A 23555-nucleotide genomic window follows, 5' to 3' on the forward strand; every position below is an offset into this window, starting at 1 on the left:
AGAAATGGAAATGAAAATTAACTAATTCATAGCTATCCCTAGTGGTATGCCAATGGAGTACACAGTTTTCTCCCTTGTCTGTGACATCACAGCATTGTTGTTTGAAAGCCTTCATAATTCATTCTAGTGCTCTGCATTGATGGGTACAACAAAGATTGGTCGGCTTGGAGTCAGTATAATGCGTCTGAGTGGGGTATTCATATTTAACTGATCCATGGTATCTCAGTGAGCTAAAGTACTGTCGGAAATGCTAGAAAAATGCTTTTTGACTCATATTTAAAATTCAGAGGTATAACAGTTACTTAAATAACAAATATCACTTTAAGAAACATCTACCTAATGTAGACCGAGGGAATAAATTTTGACATGCCCTAAAATGTGTTTTTACTGATGAAAATACAAAAACTTAGCAAAATAAGCGGTAGTGGGACGTTATTTGATACAAACTTTAACTGCCTGTGTTACGTCATCAGCATGCACGGTATCGACAGGTGAAACTGACACCTGAGCACAAGCTCGGGTGAGGGGTCATCTCAATAGATGTTTTCTTCAAAAGTTGAATATGTGTACGTATAGTACGTGTTGGTTATGTAAGGGATCATGTGATATCCACATTTCGCATATATATATATATTTATATATATGTGTGTGTGTGTGTGTGTTTGTTTTGAAATAAAAATACGAATTACTGTACATTGGAAAGAAGCCTATCACTTGTGTTATCTTATCGATTGATTGTAGAAATGTGCAACGTTTTAATAAATGTTTTGCATGTCAACAGTATATTTCATTGCAAAAATATGGATGTAATTCGGTCAGTTTAATCTAGTTGTGAACATTGGCCAAAGATTTAACGAAGTCACTGGTGTAGCTTCTTTGGAATATATATATTCTTCTTCTCATAAAGTTTGTAGACCGCCGGTCTTTGTACTCTCTTGTCAAAGTTGTCAAGGATGGCTTTACATCCCGGTTTTGCTCTTGAGACGGTCCCTGTCTTATCTGATTTGTTTACAACATTGTAAACTTGTTGGTAAGACACACCAACAGCTCTACAAGTTCTGTAATATACCCTTTCTAAACTAATGAAAGGTATACCTCTGTCTTTTTCACGCACAAAAAACTTATAAACCTTTGCAACAATCGACTGCAAATAGTTGGCCATAGTGAACGCTGTGATAAAGATGTGCATGCATGACGGGAAACTTATTTATCAAGACTTAACATTTATATTAATATTTCTTCAATAAAGAAACGATAATAAATTAAAGTAACAGAAACATTCAACATTTATTTGTTTAAGAAAAACGCTAATTCATATTTTTACACCGCCTGTATTATTAGCATTAATGTAAAGACTATTTCAGATTTCTGTTGTTAAACTCTGAAAAAATCTTGAGTTGTTGTTTTGGTACCAAATTCTCTCCTGTAAACTTCCCTTTAAATGCATGGGAATGTTAAATCGATTGAACTAAGAATTAGGTACACTATAGGCGATTTGATATATTGACAACATCGTACATTTATCACCTTTATAAAGATATTAAGGCTGAAATGCATTTTTCTAGCATTTCCGACAGTACTTTAGCTATAAAACCAGCTTAGGTCTAAGCTAGTACATGCAGCCACATATACACACTCATGCACCTCGTCATATGAGCGAAATATTCTCAAGTGCAACGTTAAACCCCATTTCACCTCACCTCACCTCACCTCAACAATCTTCAACAATCTTGGTCAGAAGTGACGCATTGGTTGATGTTCTGACAATTGCATTCTTATATTTTGTGCATATTTTGTGTTTATGCTGCTATATATTATTGGACTCTAAATTTTCCAGCCAAAATTCAATATGTCGCAAAGCAAGTATTTCCAATGCCAGAAGTTCATGGCATACTGGAACCCCCATTCGCTATCTGCTTCATGTCTCGCTGGACCTCCTTGTCCTATTCAAAATTGGTGCCTGTTGTGTCAAGAACTTTCCAAAGAACAATGTCTTAAGATGGATGCCTCTCATTCCTCGGCCAAGAAAAGAAAACTGTCTTCCTCTAAGGAGCCAGTAAAATCCTCATCTCAATAGCGCTCTACATCGGTTGTCTGAACCAAAGCCAAAACCTAAGACAAAATCAAGATCTTCTTCCAATCAATTGCATCTCGCCGCCATTATGGACTTATTTTCATCTCTCAAAGAGGATGTACACATTCAGTCATTTCAAGATTTCGAAATTTGGAACGAGGCAAAACTGTCAATCATTGACCAATCTGAGTGTCTTAGCCAGTCTGCCATGAGCCAGTCAGGTCTTGAGTCAGTATCCGTGAGTTATTATGGTGCTATGCCTGGGGAAGCCAAGTATCACCAGAAGCTGGGGGCCAATCTCCACGGGGGAGCTATGTTGACGGTTACGACATTAGGCAGGATCATGCCCCACACAGGCCCTCTCTTCATTCCCGGATTACCAACCGTTAGCGGTTAAACCCATAAGTAAAAAGCCTGTTTGGCCGGCATCCCTTTCCAGCACATGAGGATTAGCGCCGCACGAGCTTAACAGGTATGATCCAGTGGTCAGTGGTCAGTCCACGTGCACAGGATCAACCCAGTCAAATGTAGCGGCAAGGCACAGGTTTGGCAGCTGGTCACAGGTGATTTGTCAGCTGGTATAATGGGGTCTATGCCTCACGACCACATTGACATAAGCAATCCGCCGATTATCCGAATGGTCCAGGAATTTTCAGATTTGGAGGGTTACAGCGTGTACCCTGTATCTAACCCAGCTTTTGTGATGAAAGAAGAACTTTTAACTGTGCCATCTATGGATTCCTCTACAGAGGATTACTCTCCGGGATGGTCATTCAGGGATAAGATGGACTTCATCCACGGACTATATCCCAGCACACTACCTCCTCCTTCGGCTGAACTGGAGTATCAGATACCAATCGAGCTCAGTTCCTTGGTATGCCTACCGCCGGAACGGACCTCCAAGTTATCTCTGCCTCATTCCTCGGTTGTTAAGACGGCTTTGGATTCCTATAATAACCACCTGTCGAAGGCTACTTTCTTGGCTAACATACCCAAGATTACACACTTGCCAGTCTATGCCTTACATGAACGGGCTATTCCTGCGCATCAGCCAAAACTGGTCATGGACTTCTCTCAATAGGGCTATGAGGGACACCTACATTACTTGTCATTCAAGAGAGCTTAAGGAGTTACATATGATTCCACTGATATCCTGTCTTATATCAATTGGTTGCTGCCGGGGTTCATGCACTGTTACCACCCGCATTTCGGTACTATTCAGGAGTGAAAATGTCTGTTCATGAGGCTGTCTTAGGCCATGTCTGTCCATGAGGCTGCCTTAGGCCATTCACTCCTTGATGTGGTTTATCAGGCCGTGTCAGACACTATTCAGAACCAAGACACCTACATTACTTGTCATTCAAGAGAGCTTAAGGAGTTACATTCTGCAGCGTATGCTTCCACTGATATTCTGTCTTATATCAATTGGTTCTCTGCTGGGGTTAGTGCACTGTTACCACCTGCATTTCAGGACTATTCAGGAGTGAAAATGTCTGTCCATGAGGCTGCCTTAGGCCAATCATTCCTTGATGTGATTTATCAGGCTGTGTCAGACACTACTCAGAACCAAGTCAATACGCTGAGCCATTTAACTGCCATGGATCAGACTAACAAGTTAACCTCAGTCAGGAATTTGCCAGAAGCTACTATGGAGGAGTTATTTCAGGAACCCTTAGATTCCGACTCTACATTCAATGGGCAGTGCCAACAAGCCATTGAAACCAAGGATGCTCTTACCACCAGGAACCTTAATCAAAAGCTTGCCTTGGCCCTACAGGCTCAGAACAGGGGTAGGAGTACTACTAGGGGTAGAAGAAATTCTAACCCTTCGGCTATTGTCTCTCGTCCTCCAGACCTGGATGTAGGAAGAACTGACTCAGATCTTCTAACAAGTTTTACTCTTCCTTGCGACTTGTATTTGCCTATGGACTTGGAAACAGATTATGATTTCACACTACCAGTAATTTCATCGCCAGTAGGAGATCAACTCACACAGTTTCTTGGGAATTGGAGACAGATTGCATCAGACTGCTGGATTTTGTCAGTGGTGGAAATAGGTTACATCTTACCTTGGGACACTCTACCGCCAGTGACTTGCCATCCCACGGGGCATAGATTCTTCTTGTAAGGCCAACAGCTATCAGCGGCATATCTAGCCATAGAAAAACTGCTGGAGAAGAGGGCTATTATCGAACTATCAAGTCAGGACTCTGTTGCCCCGTCTTTCTGGTTCCCAAGGACACATAAGAGGTGAGAATGATAAAAGACCTCAAGATACTAAACAAGAATTACCTCAAGAAGCCTCCCAAGTTCAAGATGGAATACTTATCCAATCTATTTTCCCTTATCTGACAGAACTCCAAATTCAAAAGCCTAGACCTGAAGAATGCGTATCTGCATGTCCCTATTCATCCACAAACTCAGTTGTATCTGCGGTTCGCTGTCAAGTCAAAGTCAAGTCAAAGATATTTATTATACTTAAGGCCTCCGGCCCATACACAAGTAATACAAGTATATATACAGCACATGTTACAGACATTTCACAAAAGAAATTACAGTTCAGATAAGATATTGCTTCTAAGGATAATAGCATGTTTTACATAAAGCGCAAGATTACGTATTACATTTTCATTTTTGGAGGATAGAATGGAAGCAAAGGCAGATGAAGGATATTTTAACAGGTAATATTTGGGATATATTTTTTCTTTAATCAGCATAATGTGGGCATACAAAAGCAAAGTGAATTTCATCTTCTATAGCTGAGTTACATAATGGACATATCCTTAAACGTCTCTCTATTGAAAATCGTGTGCCCTTATTTACTGATAAGTCTAACAAGCCCAATCGAAAATTGACAAGTGTGCGTCTGATATTTCTAGATGTCAATACAGATAGATATAGTTCTGGTTGAATTAAGCTCTTATGTGATCTATACACCATTCTTGATAATACATGCTAACAGATTGTTCCCGAAATTGCTTAAGAAATAGATTAATATTACCAACTGTTTGATTTAGCCACACAAATCCAAAGCCATGAGAAAATAAAAGAGTTCTAATATTAGACGCCCATATAGTCTTACCCCTATCATCTAAATGTACAAGCAAGTAGTATAGACAATGATGGTAGGGGACCAGGCCCCTCCCAAAGGGCTCAATTTTTTAGATTGAGCCCTTGGGAGGGGCCTGGTCCCGTACCATCATTGTCTATACTACTACTGAGTTGCATGCAAAATTTGACGGAAATCTGTCGAATACTTTCTGAAATATCCTTTGCGTTTCTATAGACGGAGCCCAGTTTAGGAGGATGATGCAATCTCAGGATAGACCTGTTAAACTGACATGCATCTAATAAGTCCCCGGTAGCGTGATCGGTTGAGGTGCTGACTTATGATGTGTAGTTTGCGCGGCTATGCATTATTCGTTCGTATCCCACCGTTGCCTCAGTGGGTTCCTTGCAACTTTCGTGTGTTTTGTTGGTGGTAGCAAGGAATCAGGATCACATCAGCTGCGCTCAGCTGAATTGGGGGCACTCTCATAGTGAGAGAAAGGTAGCCGACACATAAGTCCCGTAGGGAGAAGTTGCGCAACCTCCATCTTTCTACTTCACCCTAGGGGAATTGTGGCTACCAGAGACGTTTTGCTACTTTTTTTAAAAACCTTTCTATCTTTACCTATTGTTACAACCACCACGACATCATCAAGGGTGCTTACTAATCCTCGGCTGTCTACTCGGCTGTGATGTTGATGTCTGTGAAGCAATTTATCATGAATCTTCTCCGATAATAATTTGTTTGGTTTTCGTAATGAAGGCTTGTCGGACTTGTTCCCTTGTTCTATGTAAAAAAAATTCTCGTCTTCACAAATGATGCCGTTTTTACGAGACTTGGTCCGAATTTCTTGTTTCATTCTGTGATATTTTGCTATTTCTGACAGCATTAAACGAAAATTTTCTTTCGGACATTTTAGAATCGGTGAGCGCGGTGGAAATATGATCGTCTATCGTGTTTAACTTCGCTTCGGCTAGAATTCTAATTTTGTCGTATTTCAATGCTTTACATTGCAGTCTGCGAGACACGTATTTAAGATCTTGAACGACCTTCGGTGGAAGTTGTTTTGGTTGTAGCCGCCGTAATCTCGCAGGGTTAGTTCGTTGCGTATCTGTTGACTACTACCACTGCGACTGCCTAGCATTGACAGGGCGAGCGGTTTTCTTGTGTGTTTGTTCATGAGATCAACCTCTGGATGAGCTTTCAATCGCAGCGTCCCTTCGTTGTCGATTTTGAACTTTGGATAGTTGCGACCCAATGGTTTGACGTAATTTTTAAAGCATCGTAATATTCGTCCACGGCCTGCTTTAAAAGCTTGTTGCCCACGGTGTCCCCCATGAACGAGGTATCTGCTACATCATCGTCGTCGTTCAGCTGGTGTACGTCTAAATCGGCCATGGGAATATCGTCAGCCATTTTTTATATTAAACTAAAAATATACATAGTTTCAATATAAACAAATGTTGCATTACGGACGAAAGTTAGATCCTTTCCGAAAATCGAGAGAGACACTTGGTGTCAAAGACGTGCGTCAGTCAGTGACCATCACCAACAATCTGAGCACGATCGATCAAAACCAAACGCTGCTGGTTCGATTCCCCAACCTAGGCGCAGACGACGTCATCGTCCCCGGGCACGACTCGACTGGCTTTTCACATCACGTTGGAGTCCACAGATGACAAACGCACGATCATGAACAACCTGGGTTGTGCCATCATCAAGAAAACCACCATCAAAATGAGCAGGAACGAGGTGCTGAGCATCGACAACAGCGATGTGTTTTACTGTTACGCGGACCTCTGGAGAACCTCGAACGAACGCGATGACATGGTGTATCAAGGAATTAGACGGATTAACGACGTATCGAACGACCGACGTGTGGGGAAAGTTTACATGACAGACCAGCTCAGCCAAATAGTGAAAGGAGAAAAAGCCGCCGCCGAGGCGTACGGGAATTGGTTTTGCATACCGCTTCGACTTCTGGCTGCTCGAGGGGCACATGCCGTTTTACCAGGCCGCTCTGGGCGACAGGCTGGAATATGAACTCACGTTCAATGACTACGACAAAGTTATCTACACGCCGGATGGCACCGAAGCCAGCTACGTCGTCGACAACATCTCGCTAGAGTTCGACATGGTCACGAGCACGGAACTGGCCCGGCAGATTCGTCACCAGTACTCGGGAAACTGTCCATCCTGTACGACCGCGTGCTGCAACACCAGACGATCTTCAAAGGACAAGAGCGACACGTTGTGGAACATCAACCTGAACGTGCCAGCTAGATCGATGAAAGGCATCTTGATCATTCCCGTGGCTGAATACGAGCCGTTTCAAAGAGACAGCGAACTCACTTGGAATCCCGAGATCACGAAAGTGGAAGTGACCATCAAGGGCGTGCCCAACCAGCTGTTCAGTCAAGGCATGCGAGCTTACCAGCAGTGGGACGAGATAAAAAAACTATCGGCCATCAAGTGACACTCGTCTGAAGTCAACGACGTCGTCAAAGACCTGGGTTTGCCCTACGTGACGCTCCATAAATACCTGTTTAAGTATTACGCGCTGTGGCTGGACATGCGGTCCACGGATGATGGTAGACCACACGGCAGCAAACGTCGCATCGAAAACGGCAGCGAGGGCATCACCATCAAAATCACCAAGAAAGCTCAAAATCCGGGCGGTAAATTATAATTATATTTGTACGTGATTATGAAAGCGCAACTAAATATAGACAATGGAAGATTTGTGCAAGCCATTTATTGATTTACCTCACGATCCCCACTGCGCCATCGTGTGCAGTCAGACGGGGTGCGGCAAGATGGCATTCGTGTTGGACATGTTGGAAGGATACTATCACGACGTGTTCGACCACATCGTCATTCTCTGCCCGACTTTATGGGTGAACAAGACGTATCCGGAGAGAGCGTGGGTGATGACGGACCCGAACGTGCACAAAATCGATCCTGGAATCGATCAGGACTGGTTGCGCGCTTACCACGACAAGCTGAAAGGAGAATCGACGCTGTTCATCCTGGACGACTGCAGAGCCAACAAGGAGATTGTAAAAAGACGAGATGCGCTGTTGTACCTGGCCTACTCGGGCCGACACAGGAAGCACAGCGTTTGGGTTCTGACGCAGAAATTCAACTCGTTGCTGAAAGATTTATGGGAACAGACGCGATGGGCCGGACTGTTTCACTGCATCTGCAGCAGAACCCCCACTGTACTCCTACTCATTATAATAATTCAGTACTGTGTCACTTTTTGAATTCTATAATATGTGTACTTTAATTTGGATATTCATTCGTATCAAGGTGAAGATTATATTTACATGTCCAGCAAACCATTATGTTTTATGTACTAGTTGTGTGCGTAAAATGTATATGAAAATAATGGTTACTCAACGGTTGGATTTCAATCACTTTGTTTTACTTACGATATAGCCAATAATCAATCTCTATCCAAGCTGTTGAGTTACCAAACGTGCTCTTCAGAAATTTCGCCCACGCCCCATCACCTGTCCCTTCCTCTGTGACAGGTATCTCATGATACGATTGGTCACAGATAACAAATGATCAGCCACTATATTGAACAGTTGAGATACTGAAAGTTCTATTCGGGAAATTTGATGATGCCCTATCACGTGTCTCTTTGTTTTATGTCTATACAAGGAATATGTATTATACAATTTTTATATGTATGTTTGTATTGATAACGTATGTTTTCTGCATTAAATCTAGATGAAACAAAGTGCCAAGCTATGAATGTGCTCTATGTTAGTCACAGACTAGTGTAATAGTACTTTCCTTAAAATATTCAGTATACACTAGAAATGTATCAGCAAAAACGCTAATATCGTAGAAGATTATAAAGCATGTAAGTAAATTCTTCTTTACAGTCTGTCATTGTCATAGACGTTTTGTAAAATTTAACCTCACACAATGTCTCATCTCTTACATACAAAGAATACATACATATGTTGATAAAATATAAATGTACAAACCGCCAAAGGTCTACAAGAGAAACTTGCAATAAAATTACATAAAACATTGCAATGCATGATATGTATTCACACCTGCTTTCTTTTAACTAACATCTTTACGACACAATTAAACAATTGGGGCTTGATTGTACGACTAGACAGTTTCCTGTCATCCCCGAAACCTGCCAGGGAAATCAGTTGTGAATAGCACTAATTAGCTTCTCAACAGCGAGTGGGGCAATCAGCGAGGGGTTCCAGGTGTTGAGTAGTGAAGTGTCTCTCGGGCTTAATGAGTTAAAATGAAACTAGTTGATAATGACATATGTACATCATGTGGCGTAAGTGAGAATATTTATCATGTATACTGTAAATCATGAAATTAAAGCAAGCATTTTATTAATGCAAAAAATGTGTCTGTACTCTTCTCGCATTCAAAAATGCTTTTCCCCAGTTTCTCCAAGAGAAACAGAAGGTTTGTGTCATTGATTAAATCTTTTCGAAGATGGGTGTTCATGGTGCAGTCATTACCTGGGTCAGCATAGCACCAGAGCTGCATATGACTCATATGCTTATAAGAAGTTTGATTTGCTTCATGATCTGCATACATGCATCCATTAACTCCATATTTTACCTAGCTATAGATCTTTCTCAAATATTGAATAACGCTTATCCGGCACTTGAACCAAGCTTTCAGAATGGTCAGCTTGATTAATGTTACAAAAATTTACAGGTTTCAAAGGTAACTAATCTCATTTTCCTGGGACCTTTTACCATGATACTCAACATGGACAGTGAAGGATCCCATCTAGATGTTCACCAATGAACATGTAGCAGGGTGGTGGTTATAACTCTGAGTTATAACAACTAAAGTGCCCCCCTCTCATAACCCCCCACAGCCTTTATCGTCTATACATATACATTTTCATCAATCATCATCATTTCATGCTGTTTTCATTATATCTTGTCCTTGTCTCCAGTTGAATGTCAGCCCACTAACATTTTCAATCTTGATACCCTCAGCAGCCTCATATTTCTCCAGCTCCACCTGGACTTCCCCTTTCTATTTTTAGACACTTGCATCTGACTTCCTTTGACACCTGTCAGATGCTACCTGTCTTCGCCTTTTGGTCCTCTTCTCTAAACTTCCTTTCTCTGATAGATTATATAATTATACTATTCTGCATGAACTCTATTGGGGGGAGTTTCTATCTTTTTTCAACCTTCCTCCCATCCTTGAAACTAAATAAAATTCATCTTCATCAAAGAACTACCTTGTTCTGACTAGCAGCCCAGTGGCTAGACATTTGCTTGCCACACCCGCCTACAAAATGGCAGCCAAAGTGGGAGTGCTAGTCCCAACAACATCATCACTTTCACAGTGAGAAGAGGCAGTTCATCATTCATCATATTTCAAGAGTTGATGCAGTTTCATAGGATCTTCTCAAACCTTCCTGGATGGACTTTCATGTCATTCTGACTGATTCTGTGAAGTGTTTGGGACTCACAAGTTGTCTTTTCTTCAGCTTGTGACATTTTCTGTTTGTGTATCACATTCAGGACTTGTGAACTGTTTTGCCAGAGCCTGAAATCAGACATTTTGATTGTGATACCAAAGATATGATATTGTAGTTTTATTTTCATATGCAATATGTTCTACTAATTACAATAGCATATTTGCAATATCATCCCGTGATATATATTATATGTTCACATTATTTTGAAATTTATAATCTCTGATTTTACAGATTATTGACTTTTGTACAAATTCTATTTCACATATGTTGTATTTTGGATTACACTTTCTTAGTAAAGTACAGATTCTAGTACTTTTGTTGGGTTGAGTCTCATCTGGTGGTTGAGTCAGGCAGCACAAAAGTCAGCCGCCTAACCCGCTCAGCCACCACGGCTTCCATCTGAAATATAACATATGTTACATTTGACCACTTTCTAAATGGTATTGTGTATTCATAAATTCTATTTCTACAACATTTCTATGTCTACCATGTTTATCTAAATCATATATCTTGTTTATATCTTGTTTATTGTCCCTTGCCGCAACACGGAAAGGGGGGACTATGTATTCAGCAGCATCAGTCCGTACGTATGTCCGGATTCTTGTTAACACGATATCTCATGAAATGTTGTACCCAATGTCTTCACATTTGGTGACAGCCCCCATTTGGGGATTACACAGACACCAGTTGAGTTTGGGTGACCGTGACATTATTTTCAAGGTCACCACGATACTTTTACCACTTTTCAAACTCCTGTTACACAATATCTCATGAAGTCTAGTAACTCTCAGGAGTCAAGCTGCCAAACAAGGTCACCCATTCAAGGACTCTCCGCGCCCAACGTTGCTTAACTTCACCTGACTTGTGACATGTGCTCTACACACAGGACCACACACCACCACACATAATCTATGGCCAACTGTCCAAAGTGCGATAATTACAGAACGTGAGATAGGATAAGTTTAAAAATTTGAAAGTTTTAACTATAAATTGTATACTATAAGGGTAATGCTATATTTGAGGGCATTATCATTTGCAGAAGCTCTAGGTTTTCCATTATCTGCCCGACGAAGGAGTGCAGTTGACAAAGACCGAGGGCTTCTGCAAATGATAATTCCCCTTAAAAAATAGCAATACCGTTATTATTGCTAAAATACATGGACTTTGTGTTGAAAAGAAAAAGGAAACAATGAAGGAATTTGTAAGTTTACTCAAAACCAACTTCTGACGGGGCTGACTAACTGAATAGAGAATACTACACTCGGTCTCATTACATACGAATTATACGAAACTCGTGTCCTTCCTATGGTATCTGACCAAGCCAAAGCGAGGTCAGATAACATAGGAAGGTCACGAGTTTCGTATAATTCGTATGTAATGAGACCGAGTGTGGTATTTTTTTTAATACCCACGTCTTACATGCATTAAATTGACAAAATAGCGTATTTTGGTTATGATTTTGGTTTCAAACCGAAACCGGTTTCATAAAGAGGTTGCGGAAGAGTTTTGTACTGTAGTACAATATTTGCATGACGTCACACTGTAATGACGTCACTGCCTTGGTGACTGACGTCGCGATGCATGTCAGTTGTCATGGCCTCGTACAGCCTCCTACAGTAAACTACTCCGTAGCACCTCGTTTCTTGGTTTCCAGTTGCTTCATTCGGCTAACATCACTGGTGGAAACATTGCGTTTATGTTTTTCGACGGACATAATGTCTCAGTTCGACTCACAATTGAACAGCGACACGGCAACGTTCGCAATGTTTACATTCCCACAATGCATTTAAGTTGTAGAATGAATGAATTCACGTGTTTGTTATGAATGAAAAAATAGTTACGTCAGAATGTGACCTAATTGAGAGGTCATCGGTTATCCAATCAAATCGTTAGAATCTCAGGTCAAGTCGTTACGACACAGGTCAACACGATACGACACTTGTGTGACGTACGAGATTAGTATGCAACTACCAATACGTTGACCTCGTGGGTAATAAATGCAATTACGTCATCGAACAATTCAAGTGACATCACAACAGAACGTGACGATATTCGACCTTGGCCTTCACCAAGACCATGGCCTGCAACCTATCAAACTATGGCCGCCATTATGTCAGACATAACGTCAGTTTTCAGTGTTCGGTTTTGGTCCAACAACAACGTTAATAGTGCAATTGTTAAGGTCAGCACCAGCAAGAAAGCCAACATTACCGCTAAAGCAGGAATTCGGGTTGCTTTGACTTGTTTGCCCCTGAATATCTGCCAGTCCAAAGCCAATGTCGAATGAACCATAAGTCATTTCAACATTTTCTTGAACCGAAACTCTGCGTTCACGTGAGCAGGTTGGTCTATTCCTATTCGACACTTGCCTGAAACAGGTATGTGATGGTGGAAGCTCTGACTGAATGACAAGTGTATACCTGTGATAAACCGGCCTTTTTGGAATTCTTCTGCATAATGATGCCGAAGGTGTTCTTTCCCAAAAGAGCATTATTGTACCAAACTCCTGATTTCTCAAAATCCTTCAGAGGAAACATGTGACATCTGAACAGTCCTAATTAGAGGGATTACTGCCTTGCCAGTTTTTTGTTTGCTCAGCTTTCAGGTAAGAAAGTGTTTGCCATTGTCGTCACGCTTCAGTTGAAGTGTCGATTTGGTGAAACTTCTCCAACCCTCAGGTCCCCGTCGTCCCAGAAAGCACAGATTGAACTAAACCTTTTTTTGAAGCCTGGTTGGGTCAGTATTCTCTAAATCCCCAAAATATCCTGACAGTTTGTCCATATCTCCTCACACAATGCAAGGTTTGTGTTGTAGAGATCTTCCCCCTCTGCAAAGTAGGCTTTACAACGAGATTCGAACATGCTGTTTGCACTTGCAAACTCTTTATCGGCCATTATGTTTATGTTACGCGAGAAAGGTGGATCTTTTAGAGTACAATGAACTGCAGCTCTCAGTGATCACAATGTGCAAGGGGTGGGACGCTCAGCCTTCTTTGTGCTGTACTCAGCATAGAATCGGTAGGTTCATGAAGCGCTCGTTCAATCTCCCGAACCGACGCTGCCTTACCAACACAATCAGACGCCATCTTGTATTGTCAGCGTTCGGTGCATCAAAGCTGCCTACACACATACTATGACATCACTTGACAACAGACCTGATATTGGCCCGTCGTTAAGGTTGAGCAGTCCATAATCCCAGCCTTTCAAAATTCTCCTGGTGACGAAAATCTCCATTAAAAAAAGCTATAGAACGTTATAGAACGGATCATTCTGTTGTTGACATTAATATCAGATTTACTGAAGAAGAATGAAAGAATACTTACTGGAAATGTTTTAAGAGACAAAGTATATGTTGATGCAGTAAAAGAGGTAATCACCAATGTTGTCAATCAGTATAAGGTCAATGTTGCCAATATAGATGATGTGAATGAATATGACCTAAAACACTCAGACCCAGAAGTTACATTTAAAATCAATCATCAATTATTTTTTGAAATTTTACTTATGGAAATTCACTGTACGACGATTTCATACTCTTCTTATGTTAATCGCAACAGAAATAAAACAGAAAAAGATCTTGAGACTGAAATTGCAGATTTAGAACATAGCGATACTTCTGTTGACTTTGAATTGCTAGATTCTAAGAGAAAAGAGCTAGGAGAGATTAGGACAAAAAGCATGGAAGGTGTCATTATTCGGTCTAGAGCGAGATGGATTGACGAAGGAGAGAATGTTTCTAAATATTTCTGCAATTTAGAAAATAGAAACTATGTCAGTAATCAACGACATTTATTGAAAGTAGTGATGGATTAGTGTTGACTAGTACCCAAGATATTGCTCAAGAAGCTAAGCTATTTTATGAAAATCTTTATCAATCCAGGGAACCCTCAATTGTAGAAAAGGACTTGGATGATCTTTTGTGTGAGGATGATCTACAGAAACTGGGTGATGATGAGAGTAAGCTGTTAGATGGTCCAATTACCTCCAAAGAATTACTTGTGTCTTTGAAAAAATCATCCAACACTAAAAGCCCAGATTCAGATGGGTTCCTCTATGAATTCTACAAGGTTTTTTTAAATGATATTTCAGAGTTCCTTTTACTTTCGCTGAACTACAGCTTCTCAAAAGGCAGACTTTCAATTTCTCAAAAGCAAGGTATTATCACTTGCATACCTAAAGGAGATAAAACCTAAAAGATTCTTCAAAAACTGGAGACCTATATCACTCCTTAATTGTTCTTACAAACACTTATCCTCCGTTCTTGCAGAAAGGTTAAAGAAAGTTCTTCCTAAATTGATAAGTACTGATCAAAGTGGATTCATGTCAGGACGATATTGTCTTGTCTTGTCATAAATGGTTCATTGTCACCTTGGTTCTACATTCAAAGAGGTTGTAGACAGGGTGATCCCTTAACGCCATATATCTATATTCTTTGTGTTGAAATCTTGGCTGGGTTAGTAAGAACATCAGAGGTATCACAGTTGGTAATGAGGAATATCTTCTCACTCAGTATGCAGATGACACAGAATTCATCTTAGATGGCTCAAGGACTTCATTTGAATCTACTGTTGATACTCTAAATCTTTTTGCAGACATTTCAGGTTTAAATATCAATTATGACAAATCTGAAGTTGTATGGATTGGCTCAAAGAAAAACTGTTCCGTAAAATATCAACCCGACCTAAAAATCCTCATGGTTTGACAGAGGCTTTAGCAGAATATCAGATTTCATGAATGATGATGGAAGCTATGTGTCACTAAGGGATTTTGAAGAAAAATTTCATTTAAAGGTCAATTTTGTGACATACCATGTTGTTCTTTGTGCAATCAAAAGCTACTTTAAGAGTCTTTCAATTGATCCAGCCTGCTTCATATGAACTTTTGGATCATATCCCAGTTGTCAGAAGTATACTCTCTGTTAAAAAGGGAGCAAAATTTTATTACTACATCCTATCTGCTTCAAAAGAGGTCTTCAAGACTAAAGTTACAGTTCGTTTGAGTCAGAAACGGACTGATGAATTGCAAATTTTATCATTGTTTAAAATTGCCACATAAATATAAATAGTACACATGTTTATCATTTACTAATACCCAACAGTTTTCTTATATTTGAAAATTTTCTGGGCTCCACCAAAAAAGTTCTTTAAGAAACTATCATCATTGAAAATGCAAAAGTTGTTATCTGTTGCGGCGGGGTGAAACCGCAGAAACGGAACAGCCACTATCTCGTCGTGCACTGGATACACATGCCTGATGAAAAATGAAGTTGAATGCTGACGTGAAACAGTTGATGATTAAAGTGTACGATTTTTTTCCGTGCTGAAGCTGAAAGGGGCAAACCATTTTATGCCATTAATAAATTCCGTGAGCGGGCAGCAAAAGCTTTAGGAGTATTAGCAAGGGTACTGACAAATGTTCTGGAACACAAACATTGTGAGTGTGATGCGAAGCAGGTAGGGGTCGTGTCAAAATCACACAAATTAAAACATTTGGACAACTTTCAAAAGAACCTTGTAAGGCAGTCTATCAACAAGCTCTATTCTGAAAACAAATACATGTCGTTGATAATTTAAAACAAGAGTCATCAGAAGATGACATATCCCCCTGGCCCCCACATCTTTGAAAGAACAAATCATCTGACAGTTACTTAAAGTCCAGCTTGACTTCAAACTACCTAAGTGTAAATCGTTTCCATGGAAATCATGAAAAAAATAAATGACAAAAATCTGCAAATAGCAAAAGGCACCACTTCAAGATCTGACTCACATATCTGCCAAGTTTCGCTGAAAGATATTAAGAAGTTTTCCAGTTGTGCTCCGGAAACGAAACCTACCCCGCCCTTTTGAGTCTAAGTCTGAATCGTTTCCATGGAAACCAAGAAAAATAAAAATGACAAAAATCTGCAAATAGCAAAGGTTAAGGTTCTGTTTGATGTATCTACCAAGTTTTGTTGAAAAATATTGAACGGTTCTTGAGTTATGCTCCGGAAACGAAGACCACCCTCCCTTTTGGGATTAAGTCTGAATCGTTTCCATGAAAATCGGGAAAAATAAATATGCCAAATTCTGCCAGATGGCAAAAGGCACCACTTTAGGATCTGTTTGATATATCTACCAAGTTTTGTTGAAAAATATTGAACGGTTCTTGAGTTATACTCCGGAAACGAAGACCACCCTCCCTTTGGGGATTAAGTCCGAATCGTTTCCATGAAAATCAGGAAAAATAAATATGCCAAATTCTGCCAGATGGCAAAAGGCACCACTTTAGGATCTGTTTGATATATCTACCAAGTTTTGTTGAAAAATATTGAACGGTTCTTGAGTTATACTCCGGAAACGAAGACCACCCTCCCTTTGGGGATTAAGTCCGAATCGTTTCCATGAAAATCAGGAAAAATAAATATGCCAAATTCTGCCAGATGGCAAAAGGCACCACTTTAGGATCTGTTTGATATATCTACCAAGTTTTGTTGAAAAATATTGAACGGTTCTTGAGTTATGCTCCGGAAACGAAGCCCACCCCTCACTTTTGGGACTAAGTCCGAATCGTTTCCATGAAAACCGGGAAAAATAAAAATGCCAAAAATCTGCAGATAGCAAAAGGCACTACTCAAGGTTCTGTTTGATATATCTACCAAGTCTTGTTGAAAAATATTGAACGGTTCTTGAGTTATGTTCCGGAAACGAAGCCCACCCCTCACTTTTGGGACTAAGTCCGAATCGTTTCCATGAAAACCGGGAAAAATAAAAATGCCAAAAATCTGCAAATAGCAAAAGGCACTACTCAAGGTTCTGTTTGATATATCTACCAAGTCTTGTTGAAAAATATTGAACGGTTCTTGAGTTATGCTCCGGAAACGAAGCCCACCCTTCTTTAAGACTAAGTCCAAAATGTTTCCATGGAAACCGAGAAAAATAAAAACAACAATAATCTGTAAATAGCAAAAGGCATCCACCATTTTTTGTTGAAAAATATTGAACGGTCTTTGAGTTATGCTCCGGAAACAAAATGATTACGGACGGACAGACGGACGAGGCGACGACTATATCCCACCGCATTACACGCCGGTGGGATAAAAAGCATTTGAAGCAAGAACACAACCTCAGAGTATCAAAGTACACACTCTGGCGACTCTTACACTCTTTCGGGTATTGTTATAAGAAAATTTCGGGGGAGAATAGGTCAGTACTCTGTGAACGCCCTGATATCGTTCGCTTGAGAAATAATTTTCTCAGGGTGATAAAGAAGAAGCGCGAGGAAGGGTTCGAGCCAGTGGACTTGGACGAGACCTGGGTCAATGCCTCGCACACTGCCAGCAGTCAGTGGGTACCCGATGGGGGTGATAAGGGGTCACGTAGAAAGCTGCCTCTAGGGAAAGGAGAGAGACTAATCATTCTCCATGCTGGTTGCTCCAGCAAAGGCTTTTTCCCAGGCTGCAACTTGGTATTCAGGGCAAAGTCCACAGATAACAGAGACTACCATTCCGAGATGAATGGTGCGGTTTTCCTCGATTGGGTTAAAAACAAGTTGGTACCAGCTCTACCAGAGAGTCTTTTATCGTAATGGACAATGCCCCATACCACAGCGTGCAGGACCCGACAGTAAAGCCCGACATCGAACAGTCGAAAAGGTGATATGATATCATGGCTCGACAAATTTCAGATCGCACGGCCTTCAAAGGCAACGAAGCCTCAGCTATATAAAATCATAAAAACCCACAAAGGTGAACCTTTCTACAAAGTTGACAGTTACATAAAAAGTAAGGGTCACAATATTCTGCGACTTCCAGCCTATCACTGTGACCTTAACCCCATTGAAATGATATGGGGTATTGTCAAAGGAGATGTTGCCAGAACAAACACAACTTTTAGATTACGTGACGTAGAGGTTTTTGTTAAGGAATCCCTTAACAAAATCACGACTGAAACTTGGCAAAACTGTATCAACCAAGGTAGCTAACATCATTGAACAAGGTTACTGGTCTCGGGATGGCTTACAACAGGCAACTGTGGCACCACTTGTCATCCCTTTCAGTCGTGACTATGACACTACGACAGACGAGGAACCGACAGGTCTCCCGGAATAGATTTTGAGATGTCCCCCGCCATGACTGGCTGTTCCGTTTCTGCGGTTTCACTCCACCGCGACAGATAACAACTTTTGCGTTTTCAATGATGATAGTTTCTTAAAGAACTTTTTTGGTGGAGTCCGGAAAATTTTCAAATATCAGAAAGCTGTTGAGTATTAATAAATGATAAACATGTGTACTATTTATATTTATGTGGCAATTTTGTACAATGATAACATTTGCAATTTATTGGTCCGTTTCTGACTCAAACGGACTGTAAATGGGAGAACATATACTAGCCACATAAATAAACTGTGCACACTGAAAATTCCTTCAGAATTGGAATACAACACAGAAAAGACGAAATGATGTAGACACTTTATAAGCTGAAGTATCGGACCACAAGAAAATGTCAAAAGAGCAAGAACGATGACGTCAGAAGTTCAAAATCGAGTACGGCGTCACACGACAAAGTCACAAAGTCAATAACGGGTATGACCACCATGTGCGTGAACACAGCAGTGCATCGACGACACATAGAGGCTACTGAATGAGCACTGAAGGCCTGGGGAGTGGTCTTGGACGTGGTCACTGCCGTCTTGAACCTGTGTCTGAGATGAGTCACCCGAATCCATCTGTCCTGTCTTGGCGTTGTTACGTCGGGGACGCCCATACCGTGGGTGGTCGGCGACGTCATTAGTGTTTCCATAACGCCTGACCAATGCAGATATCGTGTTACGATGGCATTGGAAATGTGCTGCCACCTGTTGTTGGCTCATTCCTGCTTGAACCATTCCATTGGCTTCATGATGTTGAGCAGATGTTAATCTTGGCATGATGTGCATGTGACTTCTCATGTGAATTTGTGAACGTTTGAATGACCAAAGATCAAGCTTTCGACAGTGACAGCAATTTCTGAGTTTCACATGTTGTGTGCAGCTGCACGGGCTGCACGTGCAGTAACACATTGCAAGTCCATAGGCCACTATCAATGACGTCATGTCGCCTGACACATGCATGAGCGTTTGATTGTCTCCAATACTTGCTATGTTCACACCTGTATTTATGTATAAAGACACTGTGTGCCTATATCTACATTTTCTGTGTGCACAGTTTCTTTATGTGGCCAGTATATTTTCAGTAGACTTCAACTGGGAAGAGATATTCTTAAAACCAATAAAGACAACACCTGACACAAAGCTTAGGTGGTTTAAATTAAAGATACTGCATAGATTGCTGTCAGCCAATTCCTATTTGGCCAAGATTAATATGGCATCTAGTAACAAGTGCTCTGTTTGTGGGGATTGTGCTGAAACTCTTGTTCATTTATTTTGGGAATGCAGTTATGTCCAAACTTTCTGGAGGTCACTCTCAGACTTGTTCCTTGAAAAATGGTCTCATGTGCGTAACTTAACCTTTACTTCAGAGCTTGATGAGGTGCTTGATCTCATTTATTACTAGCAAAGTTCCATGTTTATAAATGTGAACTTGCTTCTTCCACTCCAAATATTACTTATTTAAGAGACTGTTGAGTGATAGATACAAGATTGAGAAAACAAGATATTTCTCTAAAAGTGAAAACATTAAATTCTATCAAAAATGGATGTTGTATCATGACCAGTAGTACACTCCAAGCCATCGGTATAGCACCATATTAAACTTCTCAGCCAAATCTATATCACATTATATAACATCAAAGTGTCATTTCATCCATTATGTGCTAGTCATTTTTTCCTTATATACTATATACTTTATGTTATTTGCTACCTATTCTGTCAGTATGAATGTGTGAGTGAATGCAATGTGCTTGTCTGATGTCTTTAAAAAACCATTAAAAAAAGACCAGAAGCCTGTTGCTTCAATCTCTTTCCCCTTTAATGATGGGTTTCTGCTTCCCTGGGCTGGAGCCTCAATTTGTAACAGGGGTTTCTGAACTAAAAAGATAATTAAAAAAAAAAAAGAGGTTCCAATATCATTTGCAGCGGCCTGCAAATTTCTGATGATACGAGAATTACTACATAGAGGGGTCACATGATCAACCGGAGGATGTGCTGCATGCTTCTCAGGAGCTGTAAGGCTGTCCAGATATGGGGGCAGCAGGGGTGCTTTGGGGCAAGCATTTCAGAGAGGCCAAACACTTCAGTTACAGTTCGTTTTAGGGCTGGGACGGGTAGGAAAAATTGGAATTGAGTACCCGCATGTACTTACCCGAATCGGAATCGCGTACCCGGAAATGTAAGAAATGCTTCTGTCAACTTTCTGAATATCATAGAAAACTTATAAGGGTGGCAATAAGACATTAAAATGATCTCCAACTATATAAATTACGTCTGTTTAACCAATATAAAGAGTAACACCATTACTTACATTGATTTGTTTGAGTGGCATTTTAGAAGTTGCTGGTACAGAGATGACACAACTTTATGGATGATCAACTTCTTTATTTTAACAATAGCGACGTATCGGTATAAGTTCATATACCGTTTTCAAGCATATGGGGGAATGATGGGGTACACCAGTTTATATACAAGATAAGATAATGAGATAACAATAACAAGGGTTGGGAAACAAAGCATCAAAGAAAGTTACATGATGAGCTACAATGACATGATGATGAGCTGAAGATAACAAAATGAGATGAGTGGGATTACCATGAGAATTAGCGAATGTAAGTTAATTAGGCAGAAGCCAAGGTGGTGGTGGGGGTATTTATTATTGAGAAGCCGGTGGTGAGGAATGTGAGTATGAAGGTTGATGAGAAGCCAGAGTGGGTTGAGTGGTTAATTATTTGTGGATTAGGTGGTTGTAAGCTGAGGGGATATAATAGCCTTGATCTCTGTTAATAGAGGGATTAAAACGTGTCATCTCATTACTTACATTGCTCGTTAAAATAAACTTTTCGTTCCTACTGTTACTGTAACTTGACTACTCACTGCACATGCGCAGATAAATTACAAGTTCAAGTTCAATTTATTTCGGTAATAGGGGCCCATTGGCCCAGAGTACAAACAATATATAGCTTTTTGTTTTGGTGGCTCTTACATAAGAGCGTGAATGGCATAATTATCCAAGCAGATACATTGTACAATTGAACAATAATAATTATAGGTTGACAATATAATAATGCAAAAGTTGATAGGGTTTAACTCCCTTGCAGTTTGGTACAATTTCTGTAAAAGAGCATATCAAGTCATAGCAAATTGTATATGTATATAGTGATGAATGAGCACAATAATTTGTAATGGTTATAAGTCAAACAATTAAACCATAGTTGTAGGTAGACAAGATGTTACGCGGAATATGATTGAGTTGTCTCGCTTGCATCAGGTATTGAGGAACTTCTGTCTCACAGCTGAGACCTTGAATATGTATTCTGCTAATAGTGACTGATTCTCGCACTTCATGATGTGGATAAATTTCTTTTCGTTGGAGAGATAATGGAGAATATTCAACAGTTGGGATCGAAGATCATGATATTGAGAGCAAGTAATGAGAAAATGAATTTCGTCCTCAAGTACACAACTTTTGGACATAGACAAACAGTATTTACACACTCTCTCATCTCTAATAATTCCTAACCATCTCCCTGTTTCAATAGCAATATCATGATTTGTACATCTAAATCTGGTTAGAGCCATTCTATATCTGTCTATTTGCACCACATTAAAATATGACTCCATTTCAAGTGGAGATTTATACTGGCAATAAAGAGACAACTTGTTACTTTCCTTAATGTTTACTGACCAATTTTGTCTCCAACAGTCAATAACTCTCTGCTTGAAAATGGTTAAAAAAAAAGTGACTTGCCTCCTACTCCTTGGTTTTCCCACACCATACCAAAACCATAAGAAAAGAGCAAACATCTAATAGAAGGGGCCCATGATCTTCTCCCTGCACTGTCCAGACCACAAATAATAACATGAATAACATGCTTTTGAATATCTATTACTGGGCATAGCTTGTAGTTTAAACCAAAAGATAAATTACAGTCGTTAATAATAACCTCCATTAATCCGACAATACCATTGATGTAAATGTGTTACGTTATAATGAAAAAGACAAGTTATTATCTGCCCTTGTCATTAAAGAGTTCTCTTCCTTTCCGGGTACTCGATTCCGAGAAATAGGACTCGATTCAAGCTGTACCCGACCTGAATTCGAGTACCCGAGTACCCGTCCCAGCCCTAGTTCGTTGCCACTGTGTCGAACCTAAGAGAAAGAGTACAAAGATAGGATAAGTATTATAAATCTACAGTTTATAGAGTTAAATTTTCAATTTGACCTGTCACGATGAGGTTTTGCGTGATCCCGCTATTTCCACCACGCAAAAAGTTTGTTGACATGTGATCATCCAACTTCAACAAATATGAATTTTAGCGAAACCAAATATGTATACGTATACATTTTCTGTCAACTGAACTTCATTTCGAGGCGTGAGTAGACGCAATATGATTGTGATTTCACTGCAGTAATATATGCATGCATTTTTGACATTTTGAGTAAAATTAATAAACTATATTGCAGTCCAGAATAGATTGCATGCAACGAACATGTTTTATTATGAGATAGTGTAATTACAGGATTAACTTGCGTAATTCAATATGGATTTGATGACACTCTATTCCCGATGACTGATCATGCAGAAAAGAAGAGCGAAAGTTTCGGGGTCAGCTTATTTATGGAACACACCATTTTGATACTGATTTTAAGGGTCTAGTTTGGGGATCGGCTTATATGTGGTAATACACAGTAATAGTGACAGTAATTCACCTTGCATTCTTATGCCAAAGCCTGATGTTTTAGTTACAGATGCTGTCATAACATTAAATGGATGAACACTCTTTGTGAAACTGACTCTTATTCAAGAATCA

The 23555-nt window shown here is 40.1% G+C and overlaps 1 protein-coding gene across 1 annotated transcript in view; it reads left to right on the top strand.

Moving 5' to 3' along the window:
- The window catches only part of LOC124282570 (protein N-terminal asparagine amidohydrolase-like), a 655781-nt gene that overhangs the window by 629151 nt on the left and 3075 nt on the right, over positions 1–23555 (top strand). The window lies entirely within an intron of this gene.

The sequence above is a fragment of the Haliotis rubra genome, unplaced genomic scaffold (genome assembly GCF_003918875.1).
Source record: "Haliotis rubra isolate DU_JTF1 unplaced genomic scaffold, ASM391887v1 Scf30, whole genome shotgun sequence".
NCBI lineage: Eukaryota > Metazoa > Mollusca > Gastropoda > Lepetellida > Haliotidae > Haliotis > Haliotis rubra.